This window comes from Bison bison, unplaced genomic scaffold (assembly GCF_000754665.1).
Source record: "Bison bison bison isolate TAMUID 2011002044 unplaced genomic scaffold, Bison_UMD1.0 scf7180017864519, whole genome shotgun sequence".
Lineage (NCBI taxonomy): Eukaryota > Metazoa > Chordata > Mammalia > Artiodactyla > Bovidae > Bison > Bison bison.
Window position 1 is genome coordinate 19,021,240 of NW_011495072.1, and position 9,029 is coordinate 19,030,268.

Here is a 9,029-nt window from a genome sequence, read left to right on the forward strand (position 1 = left end):
CTTTAATCCATTGTATATTCTTGCCTCCTTTGTCAAAGATAAGGTGTCCATATGTGCGTGGATTTGTCTCTGGGCTTTCTATTTTGTTCCATTGATCTATATTTCTGTCTTTGTGCCAGTACCATACTGTCTTGATAACTGTGGCTTTGTAGTAGAGCCTGAAGTCAGGTAGGTTGATTCCTCCAGTTCCATTCTTCTTTCTCAGGATCACTTTGGCTATTCGAGGTTTTTTGTATTCCATCAGCAGATGAATGGATAAGAAAGCTATGGTACATATACACAATGGAGTATTACTCAGCCACTAAAAAGAATACATTTGAATCAGTTCTAATGAGGTGGATGAAACTGGAGCCTATTATACAGAGTGAAGTAAGCCAGAAGGAAAAACACCAATACAGTATACTAACACATATATATGGAATTTAGAAAGATGGTAACAATAACCCTGTGTACGAGACAGCAAAAGAGACACTGATGTATAGAACAGTCTTATGGACTCTGTGGGAGAGGGAGAGGGTGGGAAGATTTGGGAGAATGGCATTGAAACATGTAAAATATCATGTATGAAATGAGATGACAGTCCAGGTTCGATGCACGATACTGGATGCTTGGGGCTAGTGCACTGGGACGACCCAGAGGGAGGGTATAGGGAGGGAGGAGGGAGGAGGGTTCAGGATGGGGAACACATGTATACCTGTGGTGGATTCATTTTGATATTTGGCAAAACTAATACAATTTGTAAAGTTTAAAAATAAAATAAAATTTAAAAAAAACTAAAAAAAGAAAAAAGAAAACAATGGCAGAATCCGGTAGGAACCTGAAATGTCTTGAAGTTGTCTGAAGATTCTTCAATCACTATGTCAAGCGACACAGATATTTCTCTTTCTTCATATGATGAAGATCAGGGATCTAAACTTATCCAAAAAGCTAGAGAGGCACCATTTGTCCCCATTGTAATGGCAGGTTTTGCAGCAATTGTTGCATATGGATTATATAGATTGAAGAGCAGGGGACATACTAAAATGTCTGTTCACCTGATCCACATGCGTGTGGCAGCCCAAGGCTTTGTTGTGGGAGCAATGACTCTTGGTATGGGCTATTCCCTGTATCAAGAATTCTGGGGGAAACCTAAACCTTAGAAGAGGAGATGCTGTCTTGGTCATCTTGGTGGTGCTTGCTTTAGTTAGACATCCCATATTGAGGTTATATGTTTATGCTGAAAATAAATTGTTTGGGTCAGACAAGAACATGGTAATTTGAAAATTGGCTTCCTTTCTTGCAGGCTTGATTTGCCTGGTGACCAAGTTACTCGTGACTAGTTCACTAGCTAGGTCATTCAGGGGAGTCAGACCAGCACAAAAGAAACATGTCACTTTTAAATACACTTGATAGTGGTACCTGTCCACCTTCTTAAACTCTTCTGTTGAAATTAGTTCTAAAGAAGACAACATGCCAATCCTGAAAATGCTCCCAGTTGCTGCAGAATATCATATGCTTTTGATGTAATGTAGGAATCCTATTTACCCCAGTTAATTTAACTTTCTGATGGTCTTGTGGACTGAGTACTGTTTTAAGGGCTGGTTGGCTCTTGAGGAATCCTTTCAGAACAGTGCATGGAATACAACATTACAAACCTCCCTGGAAGTCTGTGTGTGTTTTTAAACCAACACTAAAAAGCTGGTAACAGAGCCACTTTGAAGTAGTATTTATTTTAGAATCATAATTATAAACATGAGAGTAACTTAACTTGTGGATCCCTTTTAGCTCTTTAGTAATTGCAGAATTATATTTTGCTGCTGTTATATTAGAATAATTTTAAATTATTTTGAAACATGTATTTTAAGTGCTAATGCAAAGGTAAATGAAAAACACTTTTTAAATGTGTGCAGTATGTTTATTTTCTCCAAAAGTATCATCAACTAAATAAAATCCCTATAATGGAAGTCATTGATGAGCAAGCTGGTTTGGTCAGACATTATACAAACTTTGGTATATCACAGAATGCTTTGTTGTACTTGTGAAATTCTCGTCTAACCTGAATTTACATTCCATGGTGATAACATGGTAAATGTAGTGTTATTAAAGTAAATGAACACACACACACAAAAAAAAGAAAACAATGGCAAATAAGTCAATGTAGATGAGTTTACATTTTACACAGTGAAGTACATTTTACTTTTACATTTTCTTTTACATTTCCATTACTTTTACATAGTAAAATAAATTTACAAAGTAAGTTACATTTACATAATAAAGTAATGCTCAAAATTCTCCAAGCCAGGATTCAGCAATACATGAACCGTGAACTTCCAGATGTTCAAGCTGGTTTTAGAAAAGGCAGAGGAACCAGAGATCAAATTGCCAACATCCGCTGGATCATGGAAAAAGCAAGAGTTTCTGAAAAACATCTATTTCTGCTTTATTGACCATGCCAAATCCTTTGACTGTGTGGATCACAATAAACTGTGGAAAATTCTGAAAGAGATGGGAATACCAGACCACCTGACCTGCCTCTTGAGAAATCTGTATGCAGGTCAGGAAGCAACAGTTAGAACTGGACATGGAACAACAGACTGGTTCCAAACAGGAAAAGGAGTACGTCAAGGCTGTATATTGTACCCTGCTTATTTAATTCATATGCAGAGTACATCATGAGAAACGCTGGGCTGGAAGAAGCACAAGCTGGAATCAAGATTGCCAGGAGAAATATCAATAACCTCAGACATGCAGATGATACCACCCTTATGGCAGAAAGCGAAGAAGACTTAAAGACTTTCTTGATGAAAGTGAAAGAAGAAAGTGAAAAATTTGGCTTAAAGCTCAACGTTCAGAAAACTAACATCATGGCATCTGGTCCCATCACTTCACAGCAAATAGATGGGGAAACAGTGGAAACAGTGGCTGATTTTATTTTGGGGGGCTCCAAAATCACTGCAGATGCTGATTGCAGCCATGAAATTAAAAGACGCTTACTTCTTAGAAGGGAAGTTATGACCAACCTAGACAGCATATTAAAAAGCAAAGACATTACTTTGCCAACAAAGATCTGTCTAGTCAAGGCTATGGTTTTTCCAGTGGTCATGTATGGATGGGAGAGTTGGACTATAAAGAAAGCTGAGTGCTGAAGAATTGATGCTTTTGAACTGTGGTGTTGGAGAAGACTCTTGACAGTCCGCTGGACTGCAAGGAGATCCAACCAGTCCATCCTAAAGGAGATCAGTCCTGAGTGTTCATTGGAAGGACTGATGCTGAAGCTGAAACTCCAATACTTTGGCCACCTGATGCAAACAGCTGACTCATTTGAAAAAACCCTGATGCTGGAAAAGATTGCGGGCAGGAGGAGAAGGGTACGACAGAGGATAAGATGGTTTGGTGGCATCACCGACTCAATGGACATGGGTTTGGGTGGATTCCGGGAGTTGGTGATGGACAGGAAGACCTGGCGTGCTGCAGTTCATGGGGTCACAAAGAGCTGGACACGACTGAATAACTGAATAAATTCCAAAAAGGGCTTTTTTTCCCCAAAATGTGGTATATATCTGGAAAGAGAAAATGACAGTGAAAGTCAAGCCCACACAAACACTTGTTCACAAAACACAGGCAACAAATAAATCACGTTTGGGAAGCAATTGTCTTGTTCTGACTATATACAAATGGAAAAAGTCTTCAAATGCTTCAGTACCTTCATTTTGAAATGCCTGTCAGCCTCAGGAGCTGGCCCTTATAATACATTTCTGGCAATATTTGTGCCTCATTGTTTTCAGAGCTATTAATCAAATGCTAAATATTATGCAAGTGCTGTTTAAAAATGGAGAAGGCAATGGCACCCCACTCCAGTACTCTTGCCTGGAAAATCACATGGATGGAGGAACCTGGTAGGCTGCAGTCCATGGGGTCGCGAAGAGGCAGACACAGCTGAGTGACTTCACTTTCACTTTTCACTTTCATGCATTGGAGAAGGAAATGGCAACCCACTCCAGTGTTCTTGCCTGGAGAATCCCAGGGATGGGGGAGCCTGGTGGGCTGCCGTCTGTGGGGTCGCACAGAGTCGGACATGACTGAAGTGACAGCAGCAGCAGCAGCTGTTTTTTAAAAATGTGTCTGAGGTGCATTTATTTTGTTAATTGTAATTATTACTAGGTTTCTCACAAGTAATTAAACAGAAGACTATTTAGAACAAAATTTTAACAAAAAAGTAAAATTTTCAGTGAGCTTAACAAAAAACAGGTGATTTATTTTCAAATAAAAACAATTAAGAGCACAATATATAATGAATTAAGATAGTGAATGAGGGACACATTCTATATTTGACAGCACTTTGAATACAAGTAGCAGTGGCCCATTTTCTTCTCTCCTTGTTAACCTAATTAATAATTAAAGATAGCTAAGAATTGCCTTTCTGTACTTGAATTCAAACTATCATCCTAAGTATCACCTGGGGAGAGTAGTGAATTCCAGACTTTTGCCAAAGTAAGCACAGCAGGTGTTTACAAGGTCACAAACTTAAATCATTAGTTAAAAAAGAAAGAAAGAAGAACAGAAATGTTGTTAGGCACACGGGAAAAACAAAGTACTTCCAGATGAGTCCTTCCGTCTCACCAATAATTAGCAGCACAATCCCCCACATCTATTAACTCTTGATGATTTCCAGTAGGCCCATTCAAGTTCAAGGTCTTTGCAGGCCAGTTGTTACTAGCCAAAAAGTGCCTAGTATTCTGGCCAAAATGCCCCGTGGTTTTGCTGATTGGCCAAACGTGTCACAGTGTACATTTTCAGATAGATAGAATGTTTTCCTTAGATCTAATTCTAAAACATCATGGCCACCATTGTCCTCAATAATAAAGGTAGAGACATGAAAAAAGAAAGGAATAGATATAAAAGGAAAGCAATTTTCCCAACTCCTCATTAACCCACCTAATAAATAACAATGCACATCATATTGCTTAGCATTTTACTATATATCAATAATGCAGTCATCTGATTAATAGATTATCAATGTTATATTTGCCTTGCACCTTAGAAGAATTCCTTCTTCTAAGGATCGCCTGGAGAAGGAAATGGCAACCCACTCCAGTATTCTTTCTTGGAGAATCCCATGGACAGAGGAGCTTGGTGGGCTACAGTCCACGGGTCGCAAAGAGTTGGACACAACTGAGCGACTTCACTTTCACTTTAGAAGAATTAAAAGACAAGCAAACAATACTGCCACCTTTGGCAATGTGCTTATTGAATATCTGTGTACTTATTGAATAATATTGAAAAAAAGGGTAGTAGTCATTCCTCAAAGGATATATTTTAAGAAAGTACTAACGCAGTGACCTAGGAGCTCTCTGTCCCTATTCTTTAGAACATTGCAAATGGATTAATGAGATATTATGTATCCAGGTTAATTAGCCTTTTCTCGTCCATGCAAATAAGAGTCAGGGGTATCTAAACACAGGAGGAAAGCCTCCTCACCACACCCTGGCACAGAGGACATTCATAAAGCAACACATCCTTCAGGGATACAGTGGTGGGCTCAGAAATTAGACTTCCTGAAACTAAATCCCTATCCAGTCATGTAGAACCTCAGGCAAGTTATTCATCCTCTGTGCCTTTGGGTCCTTATCTGTAGTCCACATTAATGTAATAACAACTACTTCACAGGATCATTGCAAAGATTAAATAAGATAGGGCATATTTTATTTAGAGTATATCCAGTACAATGCCTGGCAGATGAAAAGAGCTCAAGAAATATTGATTATTATTATTAGCATCATCATCATTTGTACATTTAAATGTATAGTCTACATGTAGGATATCATCTCATGCAGAGGGTCCAGCTAAAACCAAGGTTGAGACATAGCTAGTGTGAGGTTGGGTGGTAACCCCCCCCCACCCCCACTAAGCTTTTGTGTGCATCTTCTGGTTTTTCTGGAGATCAAAGAGCCCCTGGGACAAAAATTTCAACTTTATCCACAATTAGGGTTCAGACCTATGTAGGCCTGTGTGAGGACCTGGGGAGAGGGATGAGGTGGTGGTAACTGGAAAGGAGTTCTTTTAAATATGCTTAGCTGACCAAGGAGCCTTAAAACGGAAATTTCTTGAAAAAGAGTCTAGCCTAAGGAGCCAGGAACAGGAAAAGCATTTGAGGAAAGGGTAATTCTAGGTACAGAAACTGGTCATTACTTGAGACTATTCCAACTCAGCTGTTCTGCTGCTGCTGCTGCTAAGTCGCTTCAGTCGTGTCCGACTCTGTGCAACCCCATAGACGGCAGCCCACCAGGCTCCCCTGTCCCTGGGATTCTCCAGGCAAGAACACTGGAGTGGGTTGCCATTTCCTTCTCCAATGCATGAAAGTGAAAAGTGAAAGTGAAGTCGCTCAGTCCTGTCCAACTCCTAGCGACCTCATGGACTGCAGCCCACCAGGCCCCTTCGTCCATGGAATTTTCCAGGCTACATCATTAATCTCTATGACACCACCCTTATGGCAGAAAGTGAAGAGGAGCTCAAGAGCCTCTTGATGAAAGTGAAAGAGGAGAGTGAAAAGGTTGGCTGAAAGCTCAATATTCAGAAAACTAAGATCACGGCATCTGGTCCCATCACTTCATGGGAAGTAGATGGGGAAACATGGAAGCAGTGTCAGACTTTATTTTTTTGGGTTCCAAAATCACTGCAGATGGTGATTGCAGCCATGAAATTAAAAGACGCTTACTCCTTGGAAGAAAAATTATGACCAACGCATATTCAAAAGCAGAGACATTATGTTGCCAACAAAGGTCCATCTAGTCAAGGCTATGGTTTTTCCAGTGGTCATGTATGGATGTGAGAGTTGGACTGTGAAGAAAGCTGAGCACCAAAGAATTGTTGCTTTTGAACTGTGGTGTTGGAGAAGACTCTTAAGAGTCTCTTGGACTGCAAGGAGATCCAACCAGTCCATTCTAAAGGAGATCAGTCCTGGGTGTTCTTTGGAAGGAATGATGCTAAAGCTGAAACTCCAATACTTTGGCCACCTCATGCGAAGAGCTGACTCATTGGAAAAGACTCTGATGCTGGAAGGGATTGGGGGCAGGAGGAGAAGGGGACAACAGAGGATGAGATGGCTGGATGGCATCATGGACTCGATGGACATGAGTTTAAGTAAACTCTGGGAGTTGGTGATGGACAGGGAGGCCTGGCATGCTGCGATTCATGGGGTCGCAAAGAGTCAGACACAACTGAGAAACTGAACTGAACTGATTAACCTCTATATCAGAGTCCAGGCAACAATACAGAGGATGCTTCTTGTCCCTGGTCTAAACAGAAGGCAGAGATGGCACCAACATATGAGGCGAATCAGCAGAGATCTGACCCCCAGCAGATCAAGACTGCTGAGGGCAGAGCCAAGCTGTTCAGATGTCAGAGGCAGCAGCTGCAGAATCCAGATCAACTAACAGCCAGGTCAGCAGATCTTTGGGGTAACCAGCCTGAAGTGGTAAAAGGAGTCCAAGCAGAACAATCAAGTAGGTGGCACAGTGCAGAGCAGCAGAAATCAGCCCTGGGGAGTAGCCAGGTTGACTGCAAGTACTTGGAAAACACCTTCTAAGTGAGCCTCCAAACCCTCAGCAGAGTGTGCTCTGACAGAGGCAATCATAATTGGAGTGTGAGTGCTAATGGACCCTCATTTGTGTTCTCTGGCTGCTCAATCCTGGGACAGTTGGCTTTCGTTTATGTCACATTGGTCACCTTTTTTAGGAAAGCCTATTTTCATTGTTGTGACAGCTGTCTGAGTAAGGAGTATAACCTGACAGGTTGGTACACAGATTTTTCTGGTAGTAACTAGGCACAAAACTCAGATGTGGGAGAGGTTCTTCTTCATCCAAATCCCCAAAGCCAGGCCATAGTGCTCTTGTGGGTTCAGATGTGACAGCTGGGCTGAAAACAAGGCTCTGTGTCACTATTTGAGACAGTAGAGTGCTGGGGTTGGGGACTGACATCATCAGTGGATTTTTTCCCCATTTCTAACACTTTTGATTCAAATGAAAAGCAACTTAGTAGGTGAAGAAGGGAAGCTATCAGAAAATATGGCTATGTCCTGAATGATTTTCACTTTATAAACTTGGGTGTGCAAGAGATATTTTTAAAGTTTTCTTAAACCAGAATAAAACTCAGCCACCCCTCTCTCTAAAACTAGCAGAAAATTCAGCCTTGGTCCTTCTTGAAGTTTTCTGTCCTCCTGCTCCTCACCTAGTTTCCTCCCCTGGATTGAGCAAAGTTGAGCATGTCACAAAAGAATCAAGGTACTGGGGAGGACTTCTGGTCAAAACACATCACTCCCTACTGTCTAACTCTGAGATCGACATGGTCTCTTTGGGGCCAGCAGCTTGACTGCTGCAGCGCCACCCTTGGATTAGGGCATCTTTGAAGAGAGTTGGAACATCCAAACTGGGCATTCCAGCCTCCCCAGGGGCCCCATCCAGCCTTACCCAGAGAGGCAAGTGACCCCTCTGCAGAGTGGAGTCACAGCGCAGGACAAGGGATTCCTGCACTCTTCCCCTCAGAGGGAACATTTCTCCCTCCTCTTGCCGCCTTTAAAGTTTTTAAAATAAAGTGTGCATAAATACCTAGAGAAGTATACACAGAATAAATATGATGAGCTCAAACACTGAGCTTAACTTCCTGCTTGAATAAAGGCAGGGAGAAAGGTGAGAAATACACAGAGAAAGTCATAAATTAATGTGTCAAAAATTATCCTTCTGTAAGTGAAAAGCCATGGAGACAATTTAGTTATTTATTTATCAAGCCCTTCAGTTCAGTTCAGTTCAGTCACTCAGTCATGTCCGACTCTTTGCGACCCCATGGACTGCAGCACGCCAGGCCTCCCTGTCCATCACCAAACTCCCAGAGTTTACTCAAACTCATCTCCATTGAGTTGGTGATGCCACCCAACCATCTCATCCTCTGTTGTCCCCTTCTCCTCCTGCCTTCAATCTTTCCCAGCATCAGGGTCTTTTCAAATGAGTCAGCTCTTCCCATCAGGTGGCCAAAGTATTGGAGTTTCAGCTTCAATA

At 41.5% G+C, this 9,029-nt stretch overlaps 1 pseudogene; it reads left to right on the top strand.

The window, feature by feature from the left end:
- The first annotated feature begins 857 nt into the window (after nucleotides 1-857).
- Nucleotides 858-1,177, top strand: LOC104981717 (annotated as a pseudogene).
- Nucleotides 1,178-9,029: the final 7,852 nt, after the last annotated feature.